The sequence below is a fragment of the Pteropus medius genome, unplaced genomic scaffold, assembly GCF_902729225.1.
Source record: "Pteropus medius unplaced genomic scaffold, Ma_sr-lr_union100, whole genome shotgun sequence".
In the NCBI taxonomy this organism is placed as follows: Eukaryota; Metazoa; Chordata; class Mammalia; order Chiroptera; family Pteropodidae; genus Pteropus; species Pteropus medius.
This window is the reverse complement of record NW_024351735.1, coordinates 4,466,093-4,493,263: the sequence shown is the minus strand read 5'-3', so window position 1 is coordinate 4,493,263 and position 27,171 is coordinate 4,466,093. Positions and strand designations below refer to the sequence as shown.

Below are 27,171 nucleotides of genomic sequence, written 5' to 3'. Positions count from 1 at the left end.
TACATGCCAGGTGATAACAATAGAAAGAATCAACTCAGGTTTAACTAAGAGTTTTTGTCTTGAAGGAGATGTAAAAATGAAAGATGTTACTTTTTAAAAAAAACATATTGGCAGATGATGCAAAGTAATTGAATATTCCTAATAAGACTGGAGTAACAGGATGGAAGAAGGAGTAAACTCACTAATTTAACAATTCTCTACCATTTTCAGATGAATAACTCTTTTCGGAAATCTAAGTAAATGCCTCAAATGATCCTTCTCTTACTTTTCTAAATATTTATTTTATGTTCCTTATAGCTTTTTAAATTTCTTTTAAAAATTCCTTAATATTATCCATCATCTTTATATCTACTTCTCTATTCCAGACCCTCACATATCTCTACAAATCATACCTTTTATTTTCCCTTTGGAATTAATTTGTTAGTTTAGTTTAATACTGGATGCTTGGTTTACAAGAATGGATGAAATATACACAGAAAGACAAATATAAGTCAAGTGTGTGAGTGTTAAAAATAGCCAATATGGGAGTACAGAAGACTATAGAAACATTTAATAGAGTTAGCTAATTTAGTGTAGTAGAGCGGGGTGAAGTGAGGGTAAGGAAAAGATAGTTAAGTTTAACATAAAGAACTAATAAAAACAACAACATACATTGAACTCTTACTTTGTGTTAAGCATATATATATACACATAAAGACATTAAGATTTAATATTAGCAATTTATATTTCAAGTGTTATTTTAGATCAATTTATGTTGAAGTTTGGGATGCTTGAGAAAACTTCAAAGAAGTGTTAACATTTGAATACAATCTTGAAGATGAAAAAATTTCATCCATGAGACAAGGAAGAGAGTTTCCAAGAAAGGAAATAATCAGTGAAAAATGAGTGAGAGATAAGAGTGTTTTAGGAAATGGCAAATATTTCAAAATGACTAAAGTGTCTATAGAGGCAGGTGCTAGCAGAAGAGATTACCTAGAAAGGAGAAGTTAGAAATTTGAAGGTAGAGATCGAGGAGTACAAATAGAGGCTAAAGGTATAAAAGTTATAAGTCAAGCTAACAAGCACTTAGAAAAATGATGCTATATTTTCCAACCTTGACAGATAAATAGGCCTTTTTATATGTGAGCCATGTCAGTTTCTGCTCTCAGCAGAGGCAAACCCATAAACCTTCAGAGCATTCAGAGCAATAGAACATAACCATCTTTCTTTTGAGGACAGAGAACAAAAGATGGAGAGAAATATTTTCTTGGAGTCTGAAGAGTATTAGTTACAGGTTGTGCTATTTCAGTGACAGAAGACTCGTTTTCTACTTTAATAAACTTAGTCAAATGTGACTTGTGAGATGAGTGGCCATTTAAGAGAGCTCCTCTTACCCATGATCTATATGAAGATCATTTCATATAATGTTTGGGGCTTTAAGTTTTATTTGTGGAATCATGGAAATATGAATTAATAATAACTATTAAGAATTTCCAGAAGGTTATTTAAAATCTGTTCAGTTGGTTATCATAAGTTCTGAATTGAACTTATTGAACTGAATTGTACTATTATTCTCCAATTAAACTCTTTTTGATACCAGATAATACCTTCATTATATCATCAGTTTTCTGTCAGATAATGTGAAATTTTTCTCATAATTTAATTGAAATAGTCACATGCAATAAAAGTAGTTGATTCATCAAAAGATTTTAAGAAATTATATGTCGTAGATATTTAATGTATGCTTATTATTAAGTTATATATAATGTTTTTTATATATAACTTAATTCAAGAAAAAAGAACTTCTCCAGACTTCTTCACTCTAGAGTATGTAGAGTATCTATTTCGGGAAATGTAGAATTGTTTTAACAATACACAGCATTCTAGACACTCTTGCCAAGTTATGACAGAAACCATGATTGATGAATAAAATATGGAAGATGGAAAGAAGCCTAAATGTAGGATATAATATACTAGAGTGATTAGAGCCAATTACTAAGATGTCTACCCCACTGGAATCATGACCTATTTAATGCCGGCTTTCATTATCAAAAGGCAGTATGGACTGAGTGGCTCCTACAACGAAAGACCCAAGAGAACAGAGAGCTCTGATATTTCCTTCGTATGCATGAAACTTCAGTGTGGAAGCAGAATGACATGTTGGTGATTCATAGATGGACCAGTCATATTCTATAAATGAGACATCTGGAGGGTGATTTCAAGTTGCACCTTAAACATGGTCTTGTAAAACTTTGCAGCTAAATATGGCTTTTTAAAATGTTCCTCAGTTGATTCCAGTATAAAGGATGTAATTCAGAACTTGTTATGGCTTTTTAAAGTGTTCCAAATATTTCATCATATTAAAATAGGTTTTTTTTTTTTTTAAGATTGAGATTCATAAACATTTTACATTGCAACTGATTAAAAGAAAACAAATTCTCAAATTCTTGGTCTATTTTTAATGCTTGGGCATTGAATTGCAGAATAATTTCAGACCACAAAATTCCATGGGTATTTAGAATTTATGGTGGTCTGCGATTATTGCTGAAACAAAGATTAATGACCAATCTGAGAAAACCATTATATCTGACAAGCTGACCATGGGCCCTATAAATAGCATATTCTTTAAGAATTTTCTAAACTATTTTTGACTTTATAATAGATAAAAATTCCAAGATATCATAAAAATTGTTTTTTTAATCTCCTCCCCTATTCTCTTCAATATATTTTGGAGGCCAATACACATATCTAATGACTATGTATGAACTATTGTGGTTGGCTGGTATCCTAATGTGCCTTTAAAAAATTAATCAACTTAAAGTTACTAAAATGATTAATTTTTAATGTGTTTAATAAGGTTTGTGGTCTTTTATTCACTAAAATATATGGATACGTTGGATTCCAACTTGCTTAACTTCTATCCATAATAGTACAATAATTCCAAAAATTTTTAAACCTCACAGACAAATAAAAAAATCTGGCAAATAAAGCCTTTTTTAAAAATTTTTAAATATGATATCATTTATCGTAGCATAAATAGTTAAGCCAGATGTAAAATTTTAAGCTCCAGATTCCAAATTCAATGCTTGCCATCATTGGTACCATCATCTGGCTAAATGTTCTCTATCTATGGTACAACTAGAACTGACAAAGTATATTAAACAGATAGAGTCCAACACCACCATGGAATCAGTTTACAATAGACTGAGGTTTAAAGTGAAAAGAATAGGAAGGGTAAACCTTGTTCGTAAAGTGAACCATGATCCAATCCTGGGAATGCAAGAAGCCACTCTGGGCCCTACTTTTGGCCAGGAAAAAAATAATGAAGTTACCAGACAAAGGTGATTTAAAGGAAAACCTAAGCTTTTCTCCATTACATTCATGAAGTTGAAGCTTTCCCAGTTATTTCTTTTCCTTCATAGACATCTCCCTATTACCTTTCAATCAAATTATCTGCTCTGATTTAAATAGGATGTCCATAATATTTTGTTTATATTATAAGTGGGCATTTAATAAAATATTAGTACTGAGAACTCAAATATTTTGTCTCTAAATGGTGCAGTTTAAATTTAGTTATATTAATTCATTCACTGTTAATAAAAAAATGTTATCAAATGCCTAATACACGTCATGCACTGTCCTGGTACTGGGGATACAGCAGTGACCAAAACAGAAACTTAACATCTCACCTTTAGCGGACAAGACTGTGGTACTGCCTAAGTCCATAGGAGGTGCAATTGAACTTGAAATCCATGTAACTAGCGCCCCACTGAAGTTGGCAGTGTGGCCAACTCTGTGGCCCTTATATGGTGAGTGCTTTGGATATATGAAATTTCTCATTTAAGCAGCATCACTGAACAAATTAATGTCGAAGTGTATTGCCCAAATGAATTTCCCAAAAGAAATAAAGCTTACTACAAAAAGTGCCAAGATATTTGCAACTATTTTAATAGACAGCATTTTAAAATGGATTGTATGTTTCAATGCCTTGTTAAACAGAATATACTGATCAGACTTAACTTAATGACTCCATTTCATCATCCTGAACATAGGCTATTAGACTGTGCTTAAATTTGTGATTATACTCAGGGGCTTGAATCATGAACAATAGTATGAAATCAATGAGCAACCCCAGCTGCTACACTTTTCAGTTCTTTTGTCTGCTTTTTGTAATCTCTTCCTCTATACTATCAGCTCTCAAATCCTCCCATCTCTGCACCTATTACTAAATTTCATTTTCTCATGCTAAAGTACTGTGCTTAATCTACTATGTAGAGATTAGCCACATAATCAAAGTTGTTCCAATTATACCACATATATATAACATTCTGTCTATCTATCTATGTATCTATCTATCTATCTATCTATCTATCTACAGCATAGATATACATTTTTAATTTAAATATTAAGACTATTATAAAATACATGAAAATTATTGACAAAAGTTGTTTAGTTTGGTTACTCTAAGACCTTAGTTTGGCCCCTGGATTGCAAATTGTTTGATTTGTCATTTAAGTAACCAATGTATTAAGGTAGTTCCTACTTGCACATATGTGTGTGTTCATATGCAAAAAAATACACAATGATAAAGAAAAGAGAGTGAAATTGATTAATTTGTGTGCATACACATAATTTATGTATCTATTATACATAAATGATATAAAATGAATAATAAAATGTTTATTTTTGTTACTCTAAGATTCTCTATCTGTTGATGATTACATTGGCTGTTGGTCTAAATTACTATTTCTGAAGTTAAGAAAATTTACAAAACTATCACAACTCTATAAGGTACTACTTTAGGAAAAACAAAGAAGTTATATTTTCTCTAAGTCTAAACTTTCAAAAACTGCTTTCCCACTTGCATTCATTTTTTAATTGACTATTTAAAAATAAATGTTCATTAAACACCAGTCATATACAAGGTAATCATTAGAACAAGCAACATGAGCCTCTTCCTCTTAATTTATAACATCATTGCTAAGTAGCATTTATACACATGCAAAGCTAGTTTATGATTAGAAAATAAATCCATGATATTATCAAAAGAAAGAAAATCTATTATAATTACAGTAAAAGCAGAAACATTTGGCAAATATATTTTGAATAAAACTATATTATTAGATGACATAATCATCTTGGTAGAAAATTCTATGAAATTTATTTAAAAAGCAATTAGAACTAATTGATTGAATCATGTCTCAGATTACAATATCAATATACAAAATTCAATTGTGTTTTTTCTATATTAGCAATGAACGATTGAAACTATAAAGAACAGCATCAAAATATAAAATATTTACATTAAATTAAACCAAAAAAAGGCAAGATTAATAAACTAAAAACTATAAAGCATTGTTGAATGTTTAAAAACACCTAAATAAATCTGATGATATCCCAAGTTTATTGATTAGGAGATCAGTAGTGTTAAAAGGTGTATTTTCCTCAAATTGACCTACAGATTCAACTCAATCCCAATCAAAATTTCAGATTTTCTTTTGAAGGAATTCATAAACTGCTTCTAAAATTTATATGAAAATTCAAAGGACCTAGAATAGCCAAAGGGAGCTAAATTAAAATAGTAAAGACAGTATGGTATTGTTGAAAAGATGGACTTACAGAGCAATGGAACAGAATAGAGAGTTTAGAAAGAGACCTGCACATATACCGTCAATTTAATGTCAACAAATACGCACAGTCAATTCAGTAGTTAAAGGATAATCTTTTCACAATCCTTTGTTACTAAAAAATTTGTAAATCCATATGCAGAAAAAAATCTTGGCCCTTATCTCACACCGTAATTACCTCTAAATATATCATAGACCTAAATATAAGAGCTAAAGCTATAAAACTTCTAAAAGGAAACACAGGAAAAAATTGTGTATGATCTTAAGTAAATATTTATTAGGTAAGACAGAAAACTACCAAGCCAAATAAGAAAAAAAAATTAACTTTATCATAATTAAAAACTTTTGCCCCATCAAAAGTCACTCTTAAGAAAATGAAGGGAAAGCCACAGGCTGGGAGAAGATATTTGCAAGATATATACTGGTAAAGGGCTTAGACTATATTAGAGATCTTACAACTCAATAATAAGAAAATACAAAACCCAAGTAAAACATAGGCAAAAAATTTGAATGACACTTTACCAAAGAATATACATAAGTGTTAAATAATTTCATGAAAATATTTTCAGTATCTTCAGGAACATGAAAATTAAAATCACATTTAGATACCACTACGCACCTACTAGAATGACTAAAATTTACAAATCTGACCATACTAAGTGTTTTCAAGGTGAAGAACAAAGGGCCCTTTCAGATATTGCTGGATCTACCAAATAGTTCAGCCACATTGAAGAACACTTCGGCAGTTTTTTTATATAATTAAATATACACTTAATATATGACACAGGAATTCTATTCCTAGGTATTTATCTAAGAGAAAGAGCATAAAGGCTTGCATATAAATGTTTGCATTAGCTTTATTTGTTATAAACAATCCAATGTCTATCAACTTGTAAATAGATAAATTGTGGTACATCCACACAATGAGATACCTCTCCGCAATAAAATGGTTGAACTACTGCCACGCACAATAATCTGGATGAATGTCAAAACATTACCCTGAATGCAAGAAGTCAGAGCCAAGAGAAAATATAATGTATGGTTTCATATGATGTATGATTTATATGAAGTATATAAAATTCAAGAAAAAGTAAAACTGTAGTGACAGAAAAATCGATAGTTGCCAGATTCAGAGACTGAGGGAAAGGATTTACGGTGTAAATAAGACATTTCATAGCATGGTTTTGGTGGTAGTTACAGGACTTTATGCATTTGTCAGACTGATTAAATTGTATACTTAAAATTGGTGACTTTTATTGTATGTAAATTATAATTTAATGAAGCTCATAATAATAAAAAGAGAATTAGCCTGTCACATTGTTCATTTAATAGCATAGTAATGTAGAATATCAGTTCCATATCTCTCAAGGAGAAGTGTACTAAACAGTTAAGATCCTGCATTTATTATATAAAAACCAATAGCATAGATTTTGCTAAATCCTAAGAGGACAATCTGAGCTCCTGTCCTGGTTTTCATCTGCGATCAGTGTCTACCCTAATATTTAAAACCATGTTTATAGATCACTATTTGAACAAATCCCCAATGAGTGATTGTCATGTCCAAGGTTTCATTAACTAACTGATTGGGATTTCTTATCTTGTCAAGTCTCATTACTAACCACAGGAATAATTAGTACAGTACTTCAAACCTAACAAGCATTTTGGTGATAACAGGAATTGATTGACCTGAATGTATGCTTTTTGATCAATACCTGTAAAGGAAACATGTGACACAACCAAAGCCTGTGGTTTCCGGACAGCATTTTGTAAGGGACGGTCCTTAATCTGGTTTATCCAGTTCGAGAATTGGAATGTTGAATGGGATTTTCTGTTCAGTAACAGACCTTAATTCTCTCACTTTTATCATTTATCTAGAGAAGTTCATTAAATCTGGGATTTCATAAGGACCACAAAAGTCATTTACTAAGGAGGATTGAAATATGGTCAGTTTAACTTTAAACTTACTTTTAATCATAGCAATACTTTAATGGCGTACTAGTGAAATGCTTAACTGAGACCATGGAAATGACTACAGTGAATTTTGACCAAATCTCCAGCTATTGCTATATTCTTATACTGCCTACTTACTCACTTATTTCTGAATATCTGTGTTTTTCAATATCCCATACTTCTCATTCTATTATAACTTCATTTTATCAGTTCTGATATAGTATGAGCACATTCTCAGAATCTATGTTTTACCTGAAATTCAAAGTCCTCCACAACTAGATTTATATCCATTCCTATTTTATGCTGTATGCATCTCTATTAACTGTGTCTCTTCTAGTTATTTTTTTAAATATGCCTTTGGTTAATTTTATAAAAATATATTTCTTCTCTTCACTGCTGCATTGGAAAAGGTTTTAAAGTTTATTCTGCCTTTAATAAAGAATATAAAGATAATTTTCTAACTCAGTACCTCCTAAAATAAATTTTTCTCTATCACCCCATCCTTTCCCAGTACTTAAAAATCATTCACTCCGTGGAGTCTTTCAATGTCCAAACTATAAAACACTCCCCTACACACACACACACACACACACACACACACACACACACACACACACACATTCTCCAATGCCTCATATCCAGGAACAAAAACAAAGAATAAAAGCTATCAGCTTGCTGACCTACCAAAGTTTTGATATTTAACCTAAAAGACATTTCCTGAGCACCCACTCTGCATCAGTCACTGGCTAGGAGCCTCCCATCCTCAAGGGGAAGATTGGAAGAAGGTGACTGAGCCTGTTCTCCTTAAAGTAGCTCTCAGCTATTGATCTCATCTGAGCTTTCAACAAAATGTAATTAGCAGATCTACAGAACAAAGGCAGAATCAAATATTGCCTATAATTTACGTAAATAATCATTATGACTAAATGGGATAGTAGGATGTGAAATTGTTCAAAAGACTATTTTTACAAAGATTTAAGGATAAAGACTTATTTATAAAGAACAAAAGAATGTAAATTACTAAATAGAAAAAGAAATGGCAAATGTTTAACTGGACATATATTTTAAGATTGAGAGAAAATATAAAAATAGGAAAAATTTCATGAAATTAAATTATCTTTCGTAGACAAAAAAAAAAAGATATAGTTGATAACATTGTTATGACGTAGCTGGGGAGCAGGGGAGAGGACTATATCTTTGACCAATACTTTATTCACGCACAGTGAGGCAGTGATAAGTGAGGAGTTGGAGTCTGCCAACCTGAGATTGAAACTTGCCTTTCACTTATTACCTGAATGACTAGGCAAGATACACAAAGTCACTGCCTCTGCTTCTCTATCTGTAAAACATGAATATTCATCTCACTCTGCTGCTGTATTTCAGAAGCAATGATGGAATTGAAGACGACGTATAGTCACACTGACTGATACACCATACTAGACAGTTAAAGTAAGTTCTTCACTTAACTGGCCAAGGACACACACAAAAAATTCTGAAGCAAAACGGCCACATAGAATAAGAGTAGATGTATCTTCACATCATATTCCCATTGCCTTCAAAGTCCCTAAAAAGGGCATATCACTACTCTTGACACCATCTGCAAAGGGTAAGGTCTCACCAGATCTGTAAACCCTAATTCATGATATGCTGCTATCTTTTTATACGCAGTACTTGCATCACTATTCCAAAAGTGCCTACCCGAAATAAATGTGTTTCATTTACAAGATGCTTATAAAATTTGAGTTCTCCAGTTTCTTGAGCCACATTCAGTCTCAGCAAGACCCCTTTCCTCCCCTGGAAGGAGAAGGCAGCATCCGTGCCCAAATGATCTAATAATATCTCTGCTCCCACTTACCAGCATTTAAGACTATAGTTAATAATGCTGTATTAAACATTTGAAAGTTGCTAAGTGAGTAGATCTTGGAAATTCTCATTACAAGGAAAAAATTGAGAGGGAGGAATAAATGAGATCATTTTGTAAAGTTTCATATTTTAATAAATATTAAATTTTAATAAATATTAAATTATTTTTTAAATAATATTAACTATTTTTGTTATTAATTCATTGAGTTTTTGTGAGATTTAAATGAGGTAATTAATATAATATGCCTAACTTGGAACCTGGAACATACTAAGCTTTCAAGAATTAGCTTTTACGACTACTACTGCTAGTATTCTTGTTGCTGTCATTATTTTTATCATCGATAGTTGCCATCGCTCTGCATTGATCTTTTGCCTGCATGTGTCTCCGTCTCATAGCTTGTGTGTACTTTTTCACTAAAACCTTGACACCAGACTTGAGATTTTTTTCGCAGCATAAATAACTTGTGCTATTTTTGATACAGGAACTGGACAGGATCCTCAGCTTGCATTTCAAACATTTTCAGTGTTTTATTATGTTCCAGAGGATGGTAAAAGAACAATCTATGAGATTCAATATAACCACTTCCACTATTTTACAACAGTATGTGTTAGAATGATTAAGTCTAGAGAACATTGAATGTACCATGTGGTCACAGTTATTGTGGGGAATATAAATAGAACCAGAACACAACTATAAAAAGTAATTCTTTGATGTGTTAATAGACATACAGAGCACTTATCTTCCCTGATTTTGTTTTCTTGATTTAAAAACAGGTGAGACCTTTCTAGCTTAAATTTGGGCTAATATATAGCAGACTAGTTATGTTTTTATTTACTGTTACAATTTTTGACTAGTTTACATACTTAGAAACTTAAAGATTTAGAAATATACTACCTTATTAATTGCATCACTCTCAGTTTTTATAGATCCTGTCAAAGTACATTGGCTGCTTTACCAGAAAGATGTTAATAATTTTGGAATTTTAACATAAAATTTCCTTATACCAAATAATACTCAATAATGATGTTTTCCAAAAATATGGTGACTAAAAAAGATTCTTGGATGCACCTAGAGTTTTTACATGCACATGGCCTAGTACTTCATAATTGCAAAGGATTAAAAGGAAGAAAATTGAAGATTCTTTAAATTATGACTTATTTCATTATGTCATATGATTATGCTATATCCCTTCTCCAAAAATTGTCGTTGGCTTATGGCTTTAGGTTTTTGTGCAAGGCCAACCTGTGATTTTGAAATCAGAAGTCCACCTGGGACGGTGGAAGAAGACTGTGGCCCTGGCTAATGGAACCCGGGGTAGTCCTGACCTGTAACTCACTAGTGACCTGCCAGGACACGAGTCACTTAATCTCTCAGAGCCTCACTCTCATCATTTGTAAATGATCCGATGGGATGGGAGTAACTGACTTCCTGTTTTGCATAGTTAGCGAGAAGTTCTCATTAAGTACTGAATATGAAGACGCTTATTCCTTAAAACTTTCATTCCTCCTTCATTGGAGCCACTCCTAAAATCTTATCTTTGAACTATCACTCTAAACTACATTAAAATAAAGCTTGAAACTCTGTAACTCTGCTTTGTGATTATAACCTACAATCCTTAGAATTCCCCATTTCCTCCAATTTCACCTTGTCCCCTCTCATGATGGAACCTCATAACCTCTTTGCCTCTCTGTGGAATCGGATCCTCCTGCCCTCCTTGTTATATACGTAACATGTGCCTTTCATTCTTCATTAATCGTGTTGTACAACTTTCTTAGAGATGTATTGCCAAGATCCTATTACTCAAAGACAATCACTATTATATTTTGATATTTTTTCCTAGTGTTTCTCTATGGATAGGTTTTTGTGATTTTTTGTTGTTGTTTTTACTTTGTGGTAGTTTTATTGCCTCCAGCTTATATTAATTCGTATTCTAATGTTAGCATTATTAATGACACATAGCATTTCAACTAATGTATACTCCAAGTTTATCTGAAAATTATTCAACAGGTTATTTTGAAATTTTACATGTATTTATGTTGTCATAAACAACTTTGAATATAAGTTGGAAATAATTGACATTTAAAGTATTTATTCATTCTATTCACTTTTATACCTTTCAATTTATGCAATGGGAACATTTAAGGTTCATATTAAAGAGAACTTTGTAAAAGACTGAGTTCAGTAGCTTAGAGATGGCAGCATGAGGGTTAACAGGGTGAGAAATGAGAGTGAAGAGTATAACATAAACATATGGAAAGGCAATAGTTAAGAGTCTGTGCTTTGAAGTCTGACACACTTTCCAATGTGAGAACTTTGACAAGTCAGTTAAGCACCTCGGCTTCAGTTACCTTATCTATACAAGGAGCATATTAATAGATCCTAGCTCCTAGGATTGTTGTCAGATTTAAATAGCAATCCGGTACAACTCTGAGAATAGGGTCTGACAATTGTGAGCACTCAATGCATATCCGTTATGACTCCCAAAGTTTTCGTAACAAAAAACAGAGTCAGGAATTACAGTTCCAAGTGGAGATATGATTAAATGATGGCTTTCTTACTTTAAGAGAAGTCAAAATGTATATAAATATAAAAAGAAAAACAAAAAGAGATGGAGAGGGATAATGAAAGTTAAGTTATCCTTAAAATATATAATTTGGCAGAATTATATTCAGAAAAAATGTTTTCCCCAGAATTTCATTTTCCTTTTTATTTTTCTATTCCCATCCCACCCCATTAAGCTACATAGTTCAGTGCCTACTGCCACATGGGCAGAGATGTGTTAGTAAAAAGCAGGCAAAGGAAGCCACGCCTGGTTTTTGAAAGAAGCCCCAACTCTGTTATTTGTTTTTCTTCCTTTGGTTCTAACAAGGCCTTTATAAATTCAGAACATAGACAAAAGATTTTGGAGAAAAATATCACAGGCTAGAGTTAAGCTTCTGCCCTGAGACTAGAACTTTTCTTGAGCTGGAAGAGGGATCCTTGTCACTAACTTGCTGAAGGACTGGAACAGTTACCTAAACTAATTGAAGTTCTATAACTGGATCTATTTTTAAAAGTAGCAGAAATAATGTTTTTCCCTTTTGTAATATATGAAAAAAGTCTTTTTAAAAATAAGTGTGCAAAATGTTTGATTCATCTTACTTAGAGATAGCAGAGTTTACAGTACTTCATGTGTCCACTGTATATAGCACCAATATTTATTTAGAAGGAAGGGTAAGATTTTATCCCTATCTTCATTGATTTTCCTCCAGGAATTTTAACAAGAGAGAAGAGATCATTTATTAAATTCCATCCATCATCATTATGATTATTATTACTACTATTACTTACAGATGTTTAGTTTCTAGTATCACATTTTACTTTAAACATAACTCAATGAAGATTCTGAACTTGTGAAATACTGCTGTTGACCTAAATTGAATAGACAGCCAGATATTTCTCCAGCAAAATGGATTTATTCTGGAACAAAGAATTTCAACTAAGGATATGTGGTTAACAACAAACCACAGGCAAGTCCAGAGAAAGAAAAGAGAGGAACATTCTTTTATGGATTTGGGAGGACCTATTGCAAACAAAGAGTCCATTGGAGGTCACTGCAAGTTTGAAATATAATGACTTTTTATGGGCTGAGTTATGGCAGTCTCCCATTGGCTGAGCTGTTCCCAAGCTGGGTGGACTCTTTTCTCTCTCTTGCTGAGATAGTAAAGTTGTGTCACTTTCTATCAGAGATGCAAGGCACAGCTCTTCCTGTTGGCATCAGTAATGTGTGCATTGATAGAGTTCTTTTTTCTACCTCCGGCTTCATTGTAAATGAGGTTTTGTTTATTAATTTTCACAGTGTATCAGTCTGCTCAGACTGCTATAACAAAATACCATAGACTGGATGGCTAAAACAACAGACATTTGTTTCTCATACTTACGGAGACTGGGAAGTCTAATATCAAGGTGCTGGATAATTTGGTTCTAAATGAGAGTCCTCTTCTAGTGTGCAATGACTAACTCTGTGCCCTATGTTCTCACTAGCAGAGAGCTCTGATGTCTCTTCCTCTTCTTCTAAGGACATTAACCCCGTCATTATGCCCATGAATGGTCCCACCTTCCTGGTCCCATCTAAACCTAATTATTTCCTAAAGGCCCCATCTCCAAATACCATCTCACTGGGAGTCAGGGCTTCACCATGTGAATTAGGGGGAGGGGAGAAGAATTAGTACACAATTCAGTCCGTGGCAAATGCCAAAATACTAAGATATAAAATTTAAAACAAAACTGAACCAAACAACAACAAAAAAGCAAACTACACTTAGTGACTCCAAAATTAAATTCTGTAATAACTTGGATCTGAAACTAGATTTTGTTTCTATTGGAAAATCTTGATAGAACACACTCTTCCTTTCTTTATTAAAATATGAGTACTAATGTAAAATTGGAACAATATGTCATCTGATTTACTATATTTTGGGTCAAGTGGTGAAATAACTACTCAGACAATCTGCCAGGTTCTGTCAGGTTACACCCAGGGCTTCACGGTTTAAGACAACTGCAGGCTGAAATTTTGACTCATGGGCATGTGGTCTGGCTCAAGGATATGCTGTATGTTTCTGGAAACACACACACACACACACAGAGAGAGAGAGAGAGAGAGAGAGAGAGAGAGAAGAGCCACACCAAGAAACACAGAAGTGCCTTCAGAGAATGAAAGCAAAAACCAGAAACTGAATATCTTGTCCTACCAATTTCCACCATCCCCTAGAGAAGCAACTAGGTATTTCTTTTGTGGTTTGCATTTCAAGGAATTTTTAAAACATCAGTAATAAGTTTCTTTTTGTATTCCTCATAATTCTATTTCTTTTAAGAAATGGGTATATTAACCTTACGACACCAGCAGCTTGGTAGGTAAGAATATGGGACTTAGAAAAGCATATAAACATACTTTCTAAATATGTTTAAATATAAATATGGTAAACAAAAAGTAATACACTGATCAGCTGCAGGTAAGGTTCCAAATAGCCCTCGTTTTTCACCTTTACTTTCAATCCCTCAGGTCTCGTCGTGTTTGTCTCGTTTCCCATAAGCCCCCAAAGTGTCGTTATACCCAACTGTTCAATCCCTCTCTGCACAGACATGCTCCTTGTTCTAAATTTACTCATGCCTCTACCTCAAAACCTCCACCCCACAGTCCACACTAATAAAAATTCCTGTTCCTTCCAATGTATAGACAGGAGAAAAACAATCTAATTACACTAATGCGTAAATGTGATTTCCTAAGAGCCTTCCAACCCCTTTTTCCTTATCTCTTAACTGTGTAGTGTTAGAAATAGAATTATAAGTAAGACATGGCCTTAAACTCACAATAGGAGAATCAGACATAATTCTTTTTAGTATTCAAGACAGAAACATATATTTACAATACAGGAAAAACTGGAATTTTGGCAATGACATCCCTATGGATTTCTAGAATTTAGTTCCATGTTTAATTGATTTTTTTTAAATCAGCACTCGAAAGAAATAGATTAATGCTAACAAAGCTACTTGATCCACTTTATTTTAACAAAAATATTTTTTCTAATTCACTTATTCCATTTGTTTACGTATCTCGCACATCCTTTGGTTTCTATTTTCTCATTGTTTAGTGATAGGTATCATTGGTACTATCTTCCCATCTAGAAGAGAAAAATAATCATAGCTATTCAGACATAAGCTTAAAGGATTTTTCTTGCATGCTAATTTTTTTTAATGCAAATTTTTGATCATACATTCTAATGATAGAACAATCTTCACTTAAGAGCTGCAGTATCATCAGACTGGCTTCACTGCTGCATAGCCCAAAGAAAATAGTCGAAGAGACCATCACCCAGGGGATTCTATCTCCAAGTTCAATGAGTCTGTTGCTCAAAATAACTTTACATGTGGAGTTGCTTTTGTCCTAAACTTTAAAGTCAAAAGTCTGTGTTTTTGATAGTTCACACTTTCTGCCTAAAATCCAAAATATTATTTTAACTCATTAAAAAACTTGCAGCTCAACAAGGCCCCAAATAAAATAGCTACTGTGTTCCTATGATTCAATTGTCTGCATAGGACTTGGCAACTATAATCAGCACTCTACTTTGGCCTACGAATTACTAATATCAGTAGAGGAAATTCTGCTATATTTTATTCCACAATAGGATTATTTTAGTAGTGAAATTCAACCGTCCAACATAAGGATAGAAGAAACCTATTATGACACATTTCACAAACTCTTTCAAACTATTTTTCTAACATTTGAATTTTGGCAGTTTTTGCTACCTTCTGCTTAACATATTTTTCTCCAATTTAAAATGAGATCTGCGATTTCATGAAAACTTTAAAGACTTAAAATTTTTTTCTTTTTGTATACTAAATAGAAACCTAGTCATTGAAATTCATGAAAGAAAACACTGGCGTGTTGCTTAATCCAAGAAAATAATTAAGACCAGCCTATAGAAGTTTAATATATAAATGTGAATATGTCCTGTTGGATACTAAGTAGAACACCAAAATTTTTCAAGAATTTGAGAAAAAAGTGTTTATGTCCTTTCAGTTCTAATTGTGTCTTTTATTTCTAATAGTTAACATATCACTTCTATCAAGGTCGATGATCTATAAATAAAATAATTTTTTCTATTGGATGCCCAAGCAGATGCATGCATTGATATGTTTACACATAAAAAAACAGATGCATGCATTGATATGTTTACACATAATGACCAAATCTTTAGTTAATACCTAGTTAATACTCATTTCAAATATAAATGACTATCCTACTGGTATGTAGAGTTTAAAATGGATAATGTTTAAAAATTTTAGGAGTAAGTTGACCTCTGTTCCAAGAAAATACTAGGTTGCTCAGTGAAAATCTACTGAAACTAAGGGCTCTCTAAAGATATGCCTCCAATTTATATATAATGGATGCAATTTCATTCCTGCTTGACAGAATAGTGGTAAATTTTTTTCAATTCTCTGGACCTTGATCAGATACTTTATCTATAAAAACATTACAAGAAAAAAATAATGCACTTCTTTTCAAATGCCCTTACTAAAACTGACCATATGTTTAGCCATAAAACAAGTCTTAATAAATTTTAAAATATCAAATTATTCATAGTATGTTCTCCAGCCATAAAGGAATTAGATTAGAATCAATAACAAAAATAACAAGAAAACAGCAAACTATTATTTCTTTTTAATGTAAATGCAAAAATTCTTAACAAGATTTTAGCAAATTAAATTCAATAATATATGAAAGATAATAATACCTCATCACAAAATATGGCTTGTCGAAGGAACACAAATTTGTTTAATTTTTTAAAATCAGTCAATGAAATGTGCCATCATTAACAGACTACCAAAAAAAAACTTTGTGCAGACTAAAAAAAAAAAATCCTATTCAGAAAAAATATTTTTCAATTTCTAGTATCTTTTCCTGATTTAAAAAAAAAAAAAAAAAGCTCTTAGCAAACTAGAAATAGAGCAGGGCAGAGTTTCTCAACCTCAACATTATCAACATTTTGGATCAGGTAATTATTTGTTATGGAAAGCTGTCACATGCATTTTAGTATGGTTTACAGCCAGGAGCACTCCTCTTTACAGTTGTGATGGCCAAAAATATCTACAAAACTCTCCAAACGTTCTTAGGAAACAAAATCACACTCAGTTGAGAAAAATGGAATAGAGGGAACTTTCTTAACATAATAAAGGACATCTATAAAAAAACTTTGCAGCTAATATCATAATTGATGGTAAAAGACCAAACGTTTTCCTCCTTAGGTCCCAGTCAAGGCAAGAATGTCCACTTTCACCAATGTTATTCAACATTGTAATGCAGATTCTAGCCTGTGGAATAAAGCAATGAAAAATAAATTTAAAAAATTCAGTTGAAAAAAAACATATATAAATACAACATGATCACCTATGTAGAAGATCTTAGGGATCTTCAAAAAGCTACTAGAACTAATTAGTGAATTTTGCACATTTGCATGCTACTAATCAATGTAAAAACTGAATTGTGTTTTGTATAATAGCAATAAACAATGAGAAATGGAAAATTTTTAAAATACCATTTATAAATATCAAAAATATGAAATACTTAGAGATAAATCTAAGAAAAAATGTGGAAGACTATTATAGTTGAAAGTACAAAACACTACTAAAATAAATATTTTTAGTAAATTAAAGACCTAAATTAAAGAAGAGATATATTGTGTCCTTAGAACAGAAGACACAATATTACTAAGATGTTAGTTCTCTCCCAATTGATTTAACTACCAAACTGATCAAAATCCCAACAGGTTTTGTTTTTGTTTTTATTTTTGTTTTTTGTAGAAATGAACAAGCTGCTTTTAAAATTCATATGGGAATACATGAGTCCTAGATTATCCAAAACAACTTTGAGAAAGAAGGACAAAGCTGGACTATTTATAATACTTGATTTCAGAAAAGGTAGACAAATAGATCGATAGAACAGAATAGAGTCTAGAAATAGAAATACACATGGGTTGGTCAATTTATTTTTGTTAAAGGGGCAAAGACAATTTTGTGGAGAATGATTATTACAAATAGTGTTGGAATAATTGGATATTCTTATTTAAAAAAAACCCTTTAATTCATACTTTCACCATTAAAAAAAATAACTCTAAATATGTCAAAGAACGATACCTTCACTATACAGAAAAATTAACTCTAAATGTACCACAGAACCTAAAGTAAAATCTAAAACTATAAAACTTCTGGTATAAAATATAGAAGAAAATCTTTGTGATCTTAAATTAGGCAATAAAATCTAATTTCTTTGCCATGAGACAAGGAGCACAATCATATTTTTTAAAAAAGAATAACCTTTTGTCCGTTTATCAGAACTTCTATCTTCCAAAAATACTATTTAAAAAATGAGAAGACAAACTAGGGTAGGAGAAAATATTTGCAAATCACCTGATAATGGACTTGTATGCAGAATATACAAAGATCTCTCACAACTCAGTAAAAGGAAACCAACAACCCAGTTCTAAAAAATGGAAAAGATATGAACAGACATGTCATTGAAGAAATACTGATGATAAATAAGCACAGGAAAAGATGCTCAAAATTAGTAATCATTAAGAAAATGCAAATGAGATATGACTACACATCTACCAGGAAGGCTAAAATAAAAAACTAAGTGTTTGCATGCATGTGGAACAACAAAAACTTTCAGAAACTTCTGATGGAAATATAAAATGGAACATCCACTTTAGAAAACAATTAGGTAGTTCCTGAAAATGTTAAAAATATGCTTATCAAATGGCCCCACCATTTACCCCTAGGTATTTGTCCAACGAAATGAAAGAGTACATGCATACAAAGACTTCTACATGAATGTTGATAGCAAGCTTATTTTTAACAGTCATATAACTTTATCTCAATGTTGCCCCAAATGTCCATCAACAGGTGAACGGATAAACAAATTGTGGTATATCCCTACAATAGAATACTACTCAGCAATAAAAAGGAATGAAGTATTGATAACCTGTAATAATATGAATGGATCTCAGATAATTATGCTAGTGAAAGAAGACAGAAGAAAATATATACATATATGACTGCATGTAAATAAATGTCTAGAAAATTTAAGTGAATCTGCCATGACAGGAAGCAGATTAGTGGTTGATTGGGGGTGGAGGGGAAGAAAGGACCAAAAGAGAAGAAAGACAGGCATGAGGAGGCTCAGAGGTAATAGATATGTTCATTACTTTGATTGTAATGATAGTATCATAAGTATATGTATTTGTCAAAACCAATCAAATTGCACACATTAAAAATATGCAATTGATTGTGTGTCACTTATATCTCAATAAAGGTACTAAAAATACATGAGAAATGCCAAAAGCAACTGAAATCTAGGATTGAGATATGAATTAAAAAATAAAAAAGAAGAAATTAGCAAAAGGACTCAGAACTAGAAAACAGCAAAAATACACTACCTGAAGATAAGAGAAACACAAAAGCAATACCTTTCTTTGTAGCTTTAAGGGATGGACCTGAAATGTCCAGTGCCAGGGAAAAAGTCCTCCTGTATTTGGTTGTACCAGGTTTCATCAGAGAAATACAAGAGATGGGATTATACGAAGAATCGCACAGACAAGCTTGTCTGCAAAATATCTTACATTTTGTTCCTTCAATGTCATCTATTTATTCAATTATTTGTTATGGGTATAATTTTTATGTGATAAAATAATTTTTTTAATTGAATAGCGATAAAAACCATAATGGTGACTAGCTGAGATTTGCTGAGTGACTAACTGAATCATGATATCTAATATGACTAAAGTCTTCACAAGTATCACACTCCCATCTAAAATCAGTCCCTGCTCCACTAGATCCCAGGTTCTCTCTTCTACTCAAAAATCCACTCCAACAGTTTCTACCCTTTTGTCTACAACATCTTTTCTTTCACTTTGGGAAGATACCATACTGATTAAAAAGATTTTACAAACATACCATTATTGCCCCCATCCTAATAAAACTTTCTCTTGGCCCCAGACAATTGCCCTGTCATTGGTTTGCTTTCCTTTGCAGTAAAACTTCAAAAGAGTTGACGCTACTTATATCTTCAATTCCTTCCCTCGAATCTCTTTTAAACCATGCCAACCAGGCTTTTGCCCATAATTCTGTCATTATCAACAGTGACTTCTACATTGTTAAGTCCAGTGGTCAATCAATTCTTTCTCTTCTTACTTTTTATGTGCCTGACACTATGTTAAATATTTAGGAAATTATCTGAATCTGTATCTTTATACTCATATTTGATAAAATCTTTATAAGAACATAAGTTTTCAGACAACTGAAGGATGAAAAATAAATAAATAATTAAATATTTAGGAAATGATATTTCTAATAATAGAATAAAGCACAAAGTATTATTTGTTTAGAGAAGAGATTATTAAAGAGACAATTACTAATGAGAGTACCTAGATTTCGAAAAAGGCATTTATAAATGTATGTAAATAGGCTTTTGTTGTTTTCCTGGCCAATATAAACAGAAACAAGGCTAAATTATATGAAGAGGGATTATAATATTCATGAGGAGAATCTAGCTAAGAAGAATTAGCAGAGTACTAACATTTACTGAGTACCCACTAATACTAGCGGCAGGACTATAGGCAGAGACAGATAGAGATAGAGATAGAGGTAATTTAAGTTATAGGAAATAATCTACATCAGTTCTCATTTTATTCTGCTACAGTGTTTTCCTAAGGGAAATAGATATAAATTTATAAATATTTGTGTATGTAAAGTTAATCCTGCTTTCCAATCTGAGAGTTATGTGGAATAGTTACTATTTTTAAAGAAGAATCTAAAAAGGAGTTTTAGATATAAAGTCCTCTTCCCAATTTCACACAGCAATTAAATGAGAGCCAAGAGAGGCAGTTAACTCTTTTAGGGAGAGAAAAAGCACAGAAATTCGAGTTAGAAAATCTGTGTTCCAATTGTGCTTGGTCACTTTCTATCATCTGATTGTGAGAAAATCGTTTCCACAAATTTCTAATACTTTATCTGTAAAATAAAATTAAGAATATATACAAAGATTATTGGGAAGATTAAATCTGCATAGTTTCACTGGAAGCATTTTGAATATGAATATAAATAACTCCCCAAAGAATTTTTGAAAGTATGGACTCCCATCTTGCCTTATGGTTAAAGGTTAAATTAAAGGAATATAAGTGTTCATTTTTAAATCAATAATGTTTTGATATAAAATTTTAAAAATTGCTTCTGTCCACGTTTTATTTGAATGCTTCTCATCTTCAAATCCATGCACAATGTAAGTCATTCTTGCCATTTACATTTCTTAATAGTCCGTGCTTTACAATAATTTTGAGAAATTTTAGTTTTCCAATAGGAAATAGTAGCTATAACATCATACTTCTTTGAATTATCACCTATCCAATATTCTCAGGGAATACTAAAAAGATATCTATTGTGATATCCAGGTATCTGTCAGCCTTTATAAAATTTAGAGCCAACTGAGAGTAAACATAAATAATGAAAACTACTTGCAATTTTGGGAACATACAGTATGGGCTAATAAGTTTAATGTTTCTTGTACCTCTTTATAAGGTCCTCATTTATCATAATAAAATTGAAGTTGTTCTTGTTCCTCCCATTATTAGAAATCTCTATAAATTTGCAAACTGCAATAGACTCAGCAATCAGATTAATCTAATCACTTATCGCTGGAAAAAAATGATTAAGTCATAAATAGCAAGAGAATTCATTGATCGTAGATAAAATAGAAGTGAAATATTGTTGAGCAATTTTAACTGAGTAAGAGAATTAAACTCAGAGATGCTGTTTCCTGTTTCTCTGGTATAAACAAAGAGGCCACATCACTGGCCTCTCCACAACCTGGATGTCCCAAGGCCACATCCCTCTTCTCTCCTTCCACTTTCCCTAAGGAGAATTCTAGGTCATAATAGAACAAGAATTGGTATAACTTTCCTGAAATGACTTGCACTTCCTCTGCGTTTATATTTGTGTCATCTTATTATATGATGAGCTAACATCTATTATTAATTGATGCACTAATTAAAGCCATACTTGCAGTTTCCATTAGCTTATTCCCTAAATTCTTCAGAGTTGGCTGTCTGGTTTTAATCAAAACCAAATGGTAGTCCAAGTTCCCAGCCTGGAGCAGCTAGGAGGAAGTCATTCAGTGGAGGCACAAGAAAGCAGAAAAGATAAACAGATGATAGTTGACAAAATTTGTGCCGGCCAAAGGATGCAGATACTGTGAGCTGCTTCAGAGATGTGATTCAGGGACTCTGTCATGCTAGATGGAAGCAGTTGCAAGTGGTTAATGTCAGCAAGGCTGTAATGGGATCAAGATGGAGTCTGTCTTCTGCTTTTCCAGCACTGGATTTGTGTAACTGGAGAATTCTGACTGGAGGTAATGCTGTATATGCCAGGACACAAACCACTTTAATTCTGTGAAGGATTCTTGGGAGAGATCACGAAGAAAACATTCCATTTACTGGATTCTTGGGATTTTACTTACAGATCTTCTCAGGTATAGCATGTAAGCCTGCAGAGTTTTAAATTGTAAGTAGTGTAAAAAAGGATTTCAAATTTAGAAGAATTACGGTATTAAAACTGAATTTGTCTTGCTCTCCTAAAAGATCTGCAGAGGTATTTTGATTAAGTTCTGCCTATACATTTAATGGAGTAAAAAAGGAAGAGAACTTTCTTTCTTTCTTTCTTTTTTCCTCATAAGCAATGCGAGATAGAAAAAAGCTCTACGACTTTATGATTCTCCAGCTAATCACCTCAAGAGCTTTGACAAACTCACTTCAGTTCTGTGTAAAATCAGAACTCCTACAACGCCCAGTCGGGCTCCACTCTCCCCCTCCCCTCCGCTTCGTGCAGTCTTTCTCACATGCACACTCCTCAGAGGCAGGAAATGCTTCCCAGGCAATCTGGGCCTGGTTGTGGAGGCCCCTTTCGCAAAACATCAGTCTGAATTTAGTAGACAGAAGTCACTAGGAACGCCTTGACAGACTCCTGCTTTAGCTAAAGCTCCCTCCAGCTGCGGAGGGTGTTTTTGTTAGAAACACACACCGCGCAAAACTGCTTAGAATAGAGCCATGATCTCAACCACGAACTGTGAACTTATATTTTGGAGAAACTAACGGGGACGGACTTCTTTCCTAACCTGAGTGTCGAACAATGTCATGCCTTGGCGTTTCAGCTCCTCGTTGTCTAGGTAAGACGTTGTGGACTATCTATCTTTATACTTTGAGGCAATCTTTGAAGAGGCAGAAAGGTTGGGATAAATGTTAGCATCTTGCACTGAGTGGTGAATTCTTAGGTTCTAGTACTAAGCCATGAAATTAGAAGTGGAAAATGTTTAATAACTAGAAAACTGTGAGTCAATTTATTTTTTTTTTAGCAAAATGTCAATTCTAAAATAGGCTCCACAGAGACTTTACTCTTCCTCCATAAACTAAGATTTTATTTTGATCCTTCTATATGCTTTTCTTATTTACGAATAGAGTTATAAGACCAAGTTTCCTATTGCATAGCATAATATGAAACAAACACATATTCTGTCTCACATAAGTGTGAGGTGTAAATTAATTCTTTTTATCTCTCCCCTTATGGCAACAGGGAGAGTAGATAGCACTAGAGTGACTTTTCTTAATAATGAATATTTTGTGTTTCATTTAAAATATGAAGATTGGATTCTTCAATAAGTCCCCTAAACCATTTTTAATCACAGCTCAAGCTGCTAATGTACGGCTTAAGTTTCATTTTTTAAAAAAGTAAATACATGAAATTTCATCTGTCCTAAGTAGTATTTCATCTAATTTGCAAAAATTTAAATAAAAATTGAACTTAATTTATATTAACTTTTCCGAATTCACTGTTCAAGTCATATTTTGTGTGAATGTTATTGAATAACTGAAGTAAATCTCAATGACAAAAACATTCATTATTACTATTTAAGGCAGCCAGAAATCATTACAATTATTTGAAAAACTGATCGTGTGTTTCTAATTCATCTAATCATAAAATTACATTTTCACTGGCCTATAGTCTCTTTAAAGTATCTTAAATGTTTAAATGTTTAAATGTGTAATATATGAGGAAATATATTTAGTAATGAAGAAATAACATGGACTTTTAATGCATAATATACTGTTATATTTATATTTCTGAATATTTAGAATGAAAATCATTATTTTATAGAAATAATATGCAATGGTATGTGAAGGGGACAAATATTCATGTGTATTTCCAAACCTATTAGATGAACACGACATACACTAAATGAAAGATGAGAGCATTTGACAGTTGAATCATAAGAAATCAAATGTTTTAATCATAAACTTTTATATAGTACGAGGTGACCATTTTCTGTATTAGCTAATTATTTTTAAGTTCTATGCTGGAATAACATATATTGATAAATTTTAACTATTCATTACCAATTTAGGTCATGTTAAGACTTAAATATGGTACAAATAACCTATTTTAAGTACATTAAAACATATTGACTTGTCTAAATTGTGATTTAATAAAATCCCTGAATAGACTTTCAAGGAAAGAAGAAACATAAGACATCACTTTTCTAACACTGTCCTGAGGTTGCCACAGGGAGCTAAGGAATGACATTCAAAAGTGACCTGTCCAAGGTCACACCACTAACTAGTAAAAGAGTTGACAGTGAAACCATAGTACTCTATTTTATAATTCATCGTCATGCTCTCAAATAATGATTATGCAGAATAAAATATGCACATGTCCAGTAGAAGGCTACTTTTAGACAGAAAATTGGAGTGTATCTTTATTTTAAAAAAAAGGCTTAAAGCTGTTACAGTGTGGAAAAAAAAACATGGTTTCAAAAAAAGTATCAAATTTACTAAGGAATAAGATTTTCTCAAATGCAAACATTTTCTTAAAAAAATGTAATATGCCTTCAACAAACACTTTAAAAGAGTAACTTGTTTGTGACTATTCTGTTATATTTTGAGATTATGCCAAGAAAATCAATCCATATGTTAATAATCATATTAATTTTAAACTGATGTTCCTTAAAAACATAGGGCTACTAAAGAGCTTGTCTGATTCATATCCTTGTATTCAAATGATATCATAATGAACCTTTCCATCTTGTGACATTCAGAGATTTTACGACCTCCCATTGGAACTGGTTTAAGGTACACAGACTTTCTTTCTTCTATCTAACTTAAATCTCTAGCGCTGCAGGCTATTTCTAGTTCTATGGGTTTTTCCTCAGTGGAAATATAAAAAGCTTAAATGGACATATGAAAACATAAGTATATATTTCTAGGCCAAATAAGCCTACTTTCTTTTGTTGTTTTTTCTACAGCTTATTTTCAGTCCTTTAATTGATCATATCTATTCTGAGCCTTCTACAAGTTCCTTTAGTTGTAGAATACAGAGTTTGTTACAGTATATAAGTAAACATTTGACCAGTGCAGTATAAAATGAGAGAGTTGGCTGCATCATCTGTATCATACTTCATATGTGATAATATATGTTGCTATGCATGCTGAAACATAGCACCTTCCCAGGCAAGAGACTTTCTCATAAAACTAATATATGTCATATCTAACGTAGGCCATTTCTTCAGGAAAAATGTGTGTCATGATGCTTTTGTCCCCCATTATGAAACAGATTGGATTTCCTGATGTTATTACCACTTAAAAGTTACACTATTCAACACCTCCAGTGGCACTATGCTCCACATCATTGGAATGAGTAATAAATGCAGTAAAGTAATAGCCTATATAACTGACTGCGTGATTCCTAGAGGGCCTAGGTAAAGAAAGTGCATCATGTAATTTTTCTCTTAAGGGCATAAAAAAGGAGAATTTTTAGTCTTGGTTTAATCTCACTTACAGAGGACCAGGTCTTATAGGCTTAAAATAAGACTAAATTAGGATATCGAAAAGTTCATTTGTTGTTTTCATCCTATTTGTTCCTTCTTGGAGAATGAATGAATTGATGTCAGTATTATCTTACATGAGAATCTCTCTGCAGAAATCATTACAGTACAGAAAATCTCCAAATGAAAAATGACCTAGATCTGGAATAGAGAATTTTATCAAAATAGAGAAATGTCAAAAAATTAAAACATGAGAATTTAAAAAGGATGAGGGAAATCTTAAAACCTCCAGATCTGAAGGAAGTGGCATGAGTATTATACCTTCTTCCCCCACATGAATGATAATCCCCTTATGTGCACAACTTAAACCAAAGAGCTTTATGGAGAAGCTCGACTCCAGGTTGACCTTGGTGTAGATATAAAAATACATTTACTTCTATGGTTCTAGTTTGACATTACACTGCTAGTCAGTTCATAAAGTTCTGAAGAATAGATGGGCTTAGATTTTTAAAAGGTTAAAACAGAATAAAGATGAAAAGTGAACTTTGAAACCTAGTTTAAAAAAAAGATTATTGATTTTGATTCAATGGATTATAGAGTACATAAATGAACTTGAAAAGATTATACAGGGACACTGATGCAAAAAAAGCTGAAAGAAAATGTAAAGAGTATGTATATGAACTTGCTCATTAATTAAGATAGAAGGATAGAAAAAAACTATTGTAGCTAGTCGTATGTGTGAAAAGGTTGTTTTGTGTTAGATTGAATTAACAAAGTGTTTTAGCAATACAATGCAAATAATTCAAAGTAAAAAATAAGTCCTATTAATGGAAATGAGATAGAAAGGGTATAAGAAGATCAGAGAGCAAGTTTAGAAATTCAGTGTTTCTTTTTATTCCCAGCAATTAGCAAAATACCTAGAGTGTCAAGTGCTGTCAATACCTGTTTGTCAATAAATGTTTGTGGAAAAAATATGAAGGAAAGAGGAAAGCAAAACCAGTATTGAGGAATAAGCATTGTGTGTAATTCCCCCCCACCCCCAAACATCCTATAATGATAGAATAATCATCCTTAAAGGGGAGAGAAAATAGGAGGTTGGCAAGAGTCATCAGAGCCTGAGGCCAGAGGTTAACAACACTTTCATAAGATGACATTACAACTTCAATTAGACCCAAAAAGAAGCCTAACCATCCAGAAACTGTTTGAAATTAAAAGTTACATGAGGCCAGTGGGAGCAGAGGACTAGTGAATTTTCCACAATTTAAGTGGAGTAGTGTACTGAGAAGCCTATGGGTAGAGTCAGAAAGCTACCTCTGACTTGCATCTTTGCCATTTGATGTTCTGTGATT

At 32.4% G+C, this 27,171-nt stretch overlaps 1 protein-coding gene across 6 annotated transcripts in view; it reads left to right on the top strand.

Moving 5' to 3' along the window:
* Nucleotides 1-22,113: 22,113 nt before the first annotated feature.
* DLC1 (DLC1 Rho GTPase activating protein) overlaps nucleotides 22,114-27,171 on the top strand; it is a 352,000-nt gene continuing 346,942 nt past the window's right edge. For 2 of the 6 annotated variants that reach the window (XM_039846504.1, XM_039846505.1), the window contains exon 1: nucleotides 22,116-23,173. The gene's annotated coding sequence lies outside the window, so the exon portion shown is untranslated. Of the gene's footprint in view, nucleotides 23,174-27,171 lie in introns of all 6 variants that reach the window. The other 4 variants (XM_039846503.1, XR_005649379.1, XM_039846495.1 and 1 more) reach the window with 4 other exon arrangements.